Source organism: Myotis lucifugus, unplaced genomic scaffold (genome assembly GCF_000147115.1).
Source record: "Myotis lucifugus unplaced genomic scaffold, Myoluc2.0 scaffold_674, whole genome shotgun sequence".
Taxonomy (NCBI): domain Eukaryota; kingdom Metazoa; phylum Chordata; class Mammalia; order Chiroptera; family Vespertilionidae; genus Myotis; species Myotis lucifugus.
Genome location: NW_005871722.1, coordinates 175,328 through 184,459, shown reverse-complemented (window position 1 = coordinate 184,459; position 9,132 = coordinate 175,328).

Sequence of the window (9,132 nt, the reverse complement as noted above, 5' to 3'; positions counted from 1 at the left end):
TTTACTCTACAGGCCTGGTTGGTCATCATCATCATCAGGCAGTTTATTTAATGTTGTTTACAGCAGAGAGAGAAGACTCCGCTGAGGTTAAAAACACAACTGAGCCCAAGAAGGACGTGGGCAGATTTAGAATCGATAGCCCCTGTCGTCGTCCTGTTAACCGCTGAGCTCCATGGGACATGAGATCTATGCCCTCACCCAGCCAGAGGCGAACCACATTCAGACTGGAAGGGAGGAGCTTTAGGACAGTTTTGCCAGAAAGAACACCTGGCCGCAAATAAGATACAACATTAACCATTTAAAACCTTGTTTCAGAAATAGATAGGGGGAAATATATATATATATATATATAGGGACCCTCGCCTCTTCGCTCAGTGGTTAGAGCGCCGGCCCAAGGACTGAAGGGTCATGGGTTCAATTCCAGTCAAGGGCACGTTCCTTGGTTGCAGGTTCAATCTCAGGCCCCGGTCAGGGTGTGAGTGTGGGAAGCCGACCAATCAATGTTTCTCTCTGTCTCTCCCCCTCCCTTCCACTCTCTAACAAAAAAAGGAAAAAATATCCTTTGCTGAGGGTTAACAAAAAAAGAAACATACAGGGGAAAGGGAAGTAGAGTTAATACACTGCTATTTCTGTATAATTTCTGGTCATTAATTAGAAGCAAACATCGATTCACACAAGCCTTCCCGTTTCTCTGCTCCCCGTCTTGCCCTCTCCGAGCAGAGACGAGCATGGCTTGGGGCTGAGCGTGGGAACAACTCCTCGTGGCCACGTGAACGGGTCCGGGAGCACAGCTACCGCGTCAACCCTTCGATACGGCACCTTCCACGAACACAGTGGTTCCCATGAGAGCAGCAGGTGGGAGGACGTGGCTCGGGACATTCCGTTGGGAAAGAGATCAGGAAATAAAATCCTACTTGAAAATGTACCGGTCCTGGAGCACTTCTCCTAAGACACAGGGTCTGTTTTCTGTCCTGCCTCAGTCGTGCGTCCATCTCCCAGGACAGGTCTGGAGACACAGAACCTCCAAAGACACTGCCAAACAAGACTCAAAAAAAACACAAGACTCCAAAATCTTTATCATTAGACTGCTTTGCCCAATGAAAAAATTTTTTAAATATATTTTTATTGATTTTAGAGAGAGAAAGCGAGATGGATAGAGAAATGGAAACATCAATGAGAAAAAAACACCATCGATCGGCTGGCTCCCGCATGCCCCACACTGGGGTCGAGCCCTGTGACTCCTGGTTCATGGGCCAATGCGGAACCACTGAGCCACACCAGCCGGGCTGGAAACCTTTTTATTGGGAATGGCTGTCAGAGAGCTATTTCCATTGCTCTCCTAAAGACTCACTCTGAAACTGCGTACTGCACTTCTCCACTTTTAAAAATAGGTGTATGATTACAAGGTGTACCTTTAGATAAAATGATAGAGGAAAATACATAAAAGCTTTTAAGAAGAAGGAAAAAAACCAACACCAAAACTGATTTTTTTTAAATGCTTTAAACTATAGGTTGGCAAACATTTTTGGTTCAAGTCAGACCTTTTATGTCTGATGGGATTTTTCACATCTCTAGGCCGGAAGCAATGCATAAGAGTTCTGATAGGTCCAAACATCTCAATAACAATTTATGCTCCAACTACTCAATAGCCATTGGAAGGATAAGTCACATACATGGGAAAGTCTTGTTTTATTCTTAACCACGTTTGCTTACTAATGGCGGGTGTGGGCCTATTGGTCACCCCACAGCTTTCTCAGACCTTAGAATCGGGTTAAACACTGTCACGCTCACTTCCTGTGACACGGACTGTACGCTGGCTTTATATCACCATGACCACCGACACCCAGCCTCAACAAGACATGACCTAATGCCGTTGTAATAACCTGGTTATTATTTAATAGGAAAGGAGTCCAGGGAAGACTAGATAATCACAGGCTTTGCCAGAAAGCTGCAATTCACACCCTCCCAGGCTGTTCCCCGCTGATGGGAGGGGGGAGGGACTGGACAAAGGCAATGTAGACGCATGCCCAGTAAGCTGCGGGTCCGTGGGAAGGTGCTTGTCTGTCAGTCACACCTGGGAGCAAGTCAGTGGCCAGAATAGGCGTGGCCGCCACAAGTGCACAAAACCTGAATATTTAAACTCCGGGACCAAGGAGCCTGTCTCTCTCTCTCCCTGGCCTGTGGGGTTCACCTGCTCTGCACTCGCCCACGTGGCCCACAGCCATGGGACTCACTCAATGGACTAATGTGTTGTGACCAGCCTGAGGCTAAATCAGACCCAGCGCCACCATGGAAGGGACACTCTGGCCACTGGCCCTGCTTTGGGCTCTGCTGGACCCCAACAGCACCCTAAAGACCGTGGACGAGACCCACCATCTCTCTTCATTGAAACCCATGTTCGTTGGTGGTGTCATCCACATGGGTGACACGTCTGGATTCCTAGCCAGAGAACACGGGGAACAAAATGACCCATTGAAACCTGGCACTCGGCCCACACACAGCAGGTGCTCAATACACACGAGGAGAATAACTAAGTGGAAAAAGCTAAAACCGGTCATTCTTGTTGTAACTGACTCTGGCATTGAGTAAACTGTTATCAAAAACAACGACACATTTTAAAACTCGTACAGCCATTGGTTAAATTGCATTTCTGCAGCTACTGGCAGATCTAGATACAATGAGATCCGAATGGAAGGCCTAACAGGCGAATCCTATGGGGCCTAATGACTGGACCACTCACTGTAGCCACTCAAGTCTGTGGGTGAAGTTAAATGATGTTGGTTTCAGTTTTTGAATCACAGTGAGACCGAGACATACCCAATTCTTAACTCTCAGACCAATGAAACACATTCCCAAATTCACTCTCTCTGAACTCTGTTTTATATATCTTTGTCAAATTTATTCACTCAGGCGTCTAAGCATTCCACACACACTCGCACAAGAATTTCTCTTGGACTACATACAAATGTAAATCTAAACAGGCCATGGGGGGGGGGAGCATTTCTCTGAAATTCCTCATCACAATTCCTGCAAGGACTTTCCAAATCTTTCCTCATTTCAAAAGAGATAAAGTTCCCGCTCAGTTTATGTAAAACGGGTATTTTATCATTTGTAGTTACTCAGAGAAAAGGATAGCGTCACCCCACCACCTGGTGGACGGTGAGGGTATTGCTGCTTCGGGGCTAAAAGTGTACTAAGGACGAGAAGGTGGAGAATGTGAACTGTGGTTGCTCAGGCTTGCCCCCTCCGGCTCTTTGGCCCCTGAGTCCACATCTTCCAGTCTTACCCACTCCTCAGAACACAGTGTAAATGGCCCATCACCGTCCTCTCCACCTGGCAGATTCAACAGCCAGAGAGATGGGTGGGGTCCGCTTTGCGTCCCTGCCGCCTGGCGCCTCTGTGTCCTGTTGGTGTCACACAGTCTGGCCTCCCCCTGGGCTGGATTCTCACCTTCAGTGGCGCACGCACTGGGGCCGGCCCGACCTGCTCTAGGGGACAGCTTAATACTCAGGAAGTTTGCAAGCCAGTTCTTAAACTGTTTGCAGGCTGAAATCGGCCATGATAGGTACATTTACACAATGATATCAGGAAACACTACAAATCAAGACACTTTTTTAAAAAATAATTATCAGCTTTAACTTCTCCACATCTCATTTTCTCTACATGGAATACACGGTGAGGACAGGTGGCCCTGGCTCCCAGCCCGCAGGATGCCGTAAGGATTAAACAAACCCACAGGAAGGCTTTGTCTAGTGTGCGGCATGTAATGTGTGCTCACCTCACAGGCTAATGACTCCCATACCCCATCCCGGTGCCCTGCAAGTAGCAAGTCCTCAACACATACTCAGCTGTGAAATGACAAAAAGTTAAGATGAGAAATTGTAAGATATGGTAACACTGATAGTCGCAGGTTAACCATGGGACGAACCATCACCAGGATGTAAGCTCTTTACCTATAATCAACCCAGGCATTTTCTTTCCCTCTTCCTGCTCTAAATATCTCTCTCTCCCTCCTCCCTTTCCTCTCCTCTCCTCTCCTCTCCTCTCCTCTCCTCCTCTCCTCTCCTCCCCTCCCCTCCCTTCCCCTCCCCCTCCCTCTCTCTCTCTCCCCCCCTCCCCCCCCATATACAGGTATCCCAGAAATATGTACACTTTTTTAAAGTATTAATTTTGTAATTACTAATTCCAATTGGTTAAAGCTGAAAAGAAAGAAACACTCACTGCGCTATCAGCTGTAAAGTGTGTGCATTTGGGGGACACCCTGTGTATGTCGGAGAGGGAGAGAGGTGATGTGGACATAGACGCACACACATACGGACCCGCCCATCCTGCATGTCCTCCATTCCGCCTCAGCTCCACAAGGCCCTCCCCCCTCCCTTTCCCTCCGTTTCATGATGCAAAATTAATCATGGACGCCTCGCTTTGTTCCAGAAAAGGTTCCTGGTGAATAATAGATAACCTGGCTTCCTGCTGAGCGAGTGAGCACTTTATATTTCTACCGGGGACGAAAATGAAGTCGCTTTTACCGCCACTCTCATTGATCCCCTCTCTCGGCTGATTGGCCCTCGGCAGAAAATGGGTTCTTTGTATCGACCGTCGGGAAAGACGAAAATAAGTGTCCGAGCACAAAGTTGAACACCGAGTTCCCGTGAATTCCAGACACTTTCCAAAAAGGGGAGCAAGAAACGACCTTGTCCTTCAAGGTCGACGTCGCCCTCAATCCCCTGCCCCTCCCCCGCCCCAAGCCCACCAGGTGTTCCTTCCGACGTAAGGCTGCTTCCCACAACCTATGTTTAAGGCTCTGCCTTGGCATCATTTCTTGCCAAGAAACACAAAACCAAAAAATGGAAACAACTCAATAGCTGCAAAAGCACACGTAGAATATGATTTGCTTTAAAGTGTTTTGAATAAAACTCCAATTGCTCAAATGTAAATGTAGTCATCAAAAAATAAGCTTTTCCTTCCTTAGTCATTATTAATTAACAAAGATATTTTCATGGAATAAAAATAATAAAATGTTGGATTAGTAGTATCTCTAAGATATTACATATTCTGCCCAGGACCATTTCTGATTTAAAAGCACACGTAGGCGGAAACAAATAGCATGAACACACGGCGCTGCTCAACTGCCAGTCACTCTGGATTGATCCTGGTCTACACAGCACCCTTATCTTATCCAAGAAATAAGGCGGGGGGTGGGGGGGGGGGTGAGAAGATAAAACTCTAACTGGCCCTGGCCGGTGTTTCTCGGTGGTTGGAGCATCAGTCTGCACACCAATGGTCACTGGTTTGATTCCCAGTTAAGGGCCTGTGCTGGGTTGGGGGTTTGATCCCCTCCCCTGGTTGGGGCACCTGTGGGAGGCAACCAGTTGATGTGTCTCTCTCTCACATCAATGTTTCTCTCTCTCTCTCTCCCCTCCCTCCCTTCTACTCTCTCTAAAAATCGATGGAAAAACATCCTTGGATGAGCATCAACGAACAAGTCTAACTCCCCTCAGGCATCGGCATCGAGAAGTCAAGGCCATGCCTTACATGTGATTCCCCTCCCGGTCGGTTTCCAAGGACACTGTCAACCATCCTTTCTCCCCAGCTGTCAGGCCAAGGCGGCTCGCCTTGTATTTTCCCTTTGTGTTTGAGAGCCAGACCCGGAGCCGAGGGCCAGACTCGGAGCCGAGCGAAGTAGAAATGGTGGCCTCACCTGACCAGGCACTGCCAGACCATTGAGACACAAGTGCCAGCAACAAGCACCTCCAGAATCTGGGGTCTCCGAGCACAAGCCGAGCTTCCCGCCTCACTTACCGAATAACAAAAACCCACTCAATTTACCATGGGTTAATCTGCATTTCGGGGGACATGTAATTAATTGCTGAGGGGATGAGAAAACTCACGGTTTCATCTCAGGAGAAGTGGTTTCCTGTGCAGCGGCCGGCCACGTCCAAGCTCTGAAACAAAGCAAATCAAGGTCAAGGCTCGCCTAGTGGGGCCCACAGGTCAATCTGAGCTTTAACCTTCCGGGGCGGAAACTTCGCTCAAGCAGAGAGGCCTGAAAACCGTTCACTTCAAAACCCTGCGCCGAAACCGGTTTGGCTCAGTGGATAGAGCGTCGGCCTGCGGACTGAAGGGTCCCAGGTTCGATTCCGGTCAAGGGCATGTACCTGGGTTGCGGGCACATCCCCAGTGGGAGATGTGCAGGAGGCAGCTGATCGATGTTTCTCTCCCATCGATGTTTCTAACTATCTATCTCTCTCCCTTCCTCTCTGTAAAAAATCAATAAAAAATATATTTTAAAAAAAAAAAAAAAACCCTGCAAGTTAAGATGGCAAGGGAAAGGCGGAATGAAAGGCGAGGCGAGACTTCCGAGTGGGGGGTTAGCGCTAGAATCAGGGCCGGAGGAGGGGACCCAGGGCCGCAAGATAGGCAGCCACCCATCAGTCATGCGTTAGTCACGACCTGTAACCACAGGAGAACCCCGAGGGGGCCAGTGAGCCTTAGAACACCGCGAAACTCCCTCCCACTCTTGCAAAGAGCGTTTGCTCGCCCCTAAAAATGACCTTCTGGCCTTCCGTCCTGAAGCTGAAAGGTTCCGGAGATCAAAGTGAGGAGACGGGGACAGGGACTATGGGGGTGGATAAAATCGGGGAACCCAACGAGGTGGTTACTAAGGCACCCAATGGGCAAAGGAAGGAAGGACACCTGTGAGAGGTGTGAACTCTAAATACTAAGACAGGGAGCGTGCAGATAACCAATCCCAAGGCAGGAAGACGTGTAAACCAATCCCAAGGATGTTGCTAAGGCAGAATTCTTTGAAAAGACCAATCAAGAGCTAGCAAGGCTGTCGCCACCCGCGTTCCTGGGGAGGAGCCATCCCTGCACCCAGCAGGCTTCGGACCAAGGAGCCTCCACACCTGTGCTCACAGACCTGCATTAGCCTGGATGCTGAGCTCCTCCCACCGCCACCTGGAAGGAAGCTCCAGCACTGGCTGCTCCTGAAACCTCAGCTACACCTTTTCCAGGACTGGCTTCTCCCAATAAACTTTCATGAAATTGACCGTTTTTGTCCGCAACTTCATTCTTCAGTTTCTCGAGACAAGCACTCGGATTCTAACCCCCACATTTAGGGTTTAAAAGCAGCACAATATGTGCTGCTTCCCCCGAGGACCCCGGGGATGGAGCAATTTGTTGCTTCCATTTACTGATTAAAAATAACTAAGGAATGGAGAGAGGAATTAAAAATTGCTTCTATGGCCGTTTATAAATTGTTGATTTTCTCTACATTGTTATTACGCCTGAAGACAGGATTATATAGGCAATAGATTTCTATTATTTAGCCCTCTCTTTCAGATATTCAGGGTGTCCCCAAAAAACGTATACACACTTTGAATAATTATTTATTCCAATGGGTTAAATCTGAAAAGAAAGAAACATCAGTTGAGCTATTAGCTGTTAAAGGTGTATACATTTTTTGAGGGGACGCTTTATATATATAGTATACCTAAGAGAGAGAGAGAGAGAGAGAGAGAGAGAGAGAGAGAGAGAGATACTGTCATTACAGTAATGACAGCTGATTGTCACAAGGCAGAGACCCAGGAGCCTAACAGATTGTTCCAGGCCACGAGACAAGAACACCCAGCAATGAGATCAAGATAACCAATGGACACGGACAATAGGGGGGTGAAGGCCTGGGCTGGGGGGCAGGGGCGGGCTGAGAGAGGTCAGTGGGGGAAAGGAGGGCACATGTAATACTTTCAGCAATAAAGAATTTTTTGAAAAGAATTTTGTTTATATTGCTAATTTATATTCATCCAGTAATCTCATTCACTATTTTTTTAAAAAAAGGAAAAAAAATTTCTTTTGAAGCGGACTAATTAACCCGATTGTTTTTCTCAAAGCCCAAGGGCACAGACCATTAAAGATTTTAAAAAAACAAAAACAATAACAAAACAACTCTCAAGTTATGTAATGCCCCTCACTACCTAAGTGACTATACTTTCAAACAAGATGAAATCCTGGGTGTCTTTTTTAATGTCATAATTTGTGCCCCTTTACTTCCTCCTCGGCAGCTGGAAGAAAGGCAGTGTCCACGTGGCTAAGCGCGGGCCCAAATCCCATTCTGCCCCTCACACACGTGTGACACATGAAAAAAATCACTGAATTCCTGCGCACTCGTTCCCAGAGCTTGTGCAACAGGCTAACGGCGGGTGCTTGGAGGAGTTGTTGCAAAGATTAAATAAGAAATCGATGTGCTGTTCAGTATAGTGTCTAAAAATGTGCTGCCCAATACAGTAGCCACTAACGATATATGGTGATTTAAATCAAATTTAAATAAATTAACATTTTAAAGTCAGTTTTCCGTCATACTAGCCATATTCCAAAGAATCAATAGTCACGTGTGGCTGGCAGCCAGCATGCTGAACAGCTTAGAGACAGAACATCCTCATTAGCATGGAGATTTGGGGACATTGCTAGAGGATGTCGGACGTGCTCAATGCACGTTCAGTGGCATTTTCTTTCCCTCCTCCTCACCTGTCCCGCCAAGTGCGGGCTGCCCCAGGCATCCCCTTATCAGGAAGGGAAGCAATACGATAGAACAGGTGTGTTTGCCACTTTTTTCACCACCAGGAAGGCTGGGGTTCTGAAAGATCTCTGGGGAGAAAGCAACCCACACAAGGGGAGGAGTTCTACGGATGGGAGGTCAGGCGCTGCAGGCAGACACTGGCCAAGGTCTCCTTGGAGGCTGATGTGGGCGAGACAGTGGTCTCCACGCTACTCCTCAACGCTCACCTACAGAGGCATCAAGTCTGCAACCCACGCATGTGCTCTGACTGGGAATTAAACCTGTGACTTCCTGGTTCAAGGGCTGACGCTCAACTACTGAGCCACACCGGCCGGGCACAGACCGGGGTTTAAATTTTCTGAAACAAGATTTCTCTGGCACAAGACATTTGTGGTCCTAAACTTTAAAGGATACACACCTTTGCTTTCGAAACTTGAAGTGGAAGAGGCTGGCCCATGCGCCTTATTATAAATAAGGAGACGGAATATCTAGTACTTTTTAAAAATCATGAAGTGCTGTTCATAGGTGCTAGGTAGCCTTATAGGTAACATGCAATGCTTCTTTCCCAAGTGGAAATG